The 1,483-nt window shown below is 41.7% G+C and overlaps 1 non-coding gene across 1 annotated transcript; it reads left to right on the forward strand.

Annotated features, from left to right (window-relative positions):
• Window positions 1-845: 845 nt before the first annotated feature.
• LOC119935889 lies at window positions 846-983 on the forward strand. Its single transcript, XR_005453488.1, has one exon. It is a non-coding gene; the product is annotated as a small nucleolar RNA SNORA7 (small nucleolar RNA).
• Window positions 984-1,483: the final 500 nt, after the last annotated feature.

A 1,483-nucleotide genomic window follows, 5' to 3' on the forward strand; every position in this document is an offset into this window, starting at 1 on the left:
GATGGGAAGCTGTACTCTTTAAAGAAAGGCTTCTAAAAACAATTGAGATAAATTGTACTTACAATGACTGACAGCACAATATGACCATCTGTCATGGGGTGGTATTAAATAGGATTCATAGTTATTCTTAGCCTTTCTAGGGTCTTCATTGTTGAAGATTAACAACCACTTCAAAGGAGTCAAAATCCTTGACAAGGAGTTTAACCTTGGTCCCATTTTGAAATTGATTGTTTAAACACAATTTTCTACTAACCAGAGTCAGATCGGTGAAAGGAACATTGACCAGGCCTGTTCTGACGATGTTCTTTTTCTTTCAGTGACTGTTCCGTACATTCTACTTCCATTTTAAGAGACCCTCAGCAGTGTCCAGGAAACTAGATAATCTAACTCAGGTGACTCTAGCGCAAGAGATTGCTTTAGGATTATTTAGCCAGGTATGTTTAATGACTCAGAGTGTGGATCTTACCTCTTACCACTTACCTCCTTGCTTTCTTAGCTGATAGAAGATCCTGAAGTGAGCAGTCTGTACAATTTGTATACGGCACGCATAGATACCCTTTATCAATCAGTAAATGGATGTATTATTTATAATAAGAATAATGATAATGATGGAATTTGTTAAGTGCGAGAGCTTAGGATGTGCAGAGCACTGTACTAAGCTCTTGGAAGAGCACAAAGCAGCAAAGTTGGTAGGCCCATTCCCAGCACCCAAAGATCTTACAGTCTGGACTTGATAGACTCTGTACTTTTAATAATGATAATAATACCATTAATAATGCAGCATCAAGCAATATACTAGGTGCCATTTTTCATTTATATCATTTCATCTTTCCTACTGTCCTAGGCACCTCTCAGGATGGCACCTGTAGAGTTTTCAATACTCTTCCAGTCTCGACTACCAGAGGGAGAGTCAAGCAGAGGCCTACCCATTCCATTCCCAGCTTGGGCAGTGGCTAGCGAGTGGAAGGCAATTTGCTACAAGTCAAAACTCACCTGTGCTGGGCAGCAGTGGCACAGGAGGCGAGGATGGAGACTCAGGGCAATGGTAAACCGCTTCCGTACTTTTACCAAGAAATCTCTATGGATACACTACCAGAACGATTGCAGATGGAGGTGGAGCGTTCTGGGAGAGATGTGTCCATGGAGTCACTATTGGTAGGAGACAGTTAGACAGCATAAGACAAGAGTGTGTCAGGATTCCCCCAAATCCTGTGCCATCTTTCCTTTAGATTATGAGCCCTGAAAGGCCACAGACTGTATTTAACTCTTATCTGTGTATTTTTTCTCAGCTCTTAGTCAAGGTCCCTGAACATAGTAAGTGCTTAATAAATACTATTACTACTGCAACCTCTTCTCGGGAAGCAGTGAGGCTAGTAGAAAGAGCACAAGCCTGGGAATTAGAAGACCTGTGTTCTAATCCCGGCCCCTCCATTTACCTGCTGAATAACCATGTGGCAAGTTGCTCAAATTTTCAGTGCCTTAT

The sequence above is a fragment of the Tachyglossus aculeatus genome, chromosome 12, assembly GCF_015852505.1.
Source record: "Tachyglossus aculeatus isolate mTacAcu1 chromosome 12, mTacAcu1.pri, whole genome shotgun sequence".
Classification (NCBI taxonomy): Eukaryota; Metazoa; Chordata; class Mammalia; order Monotremata; family Tachyglossidae; genus Tachyglossus; species Tachyglossus aculeatus.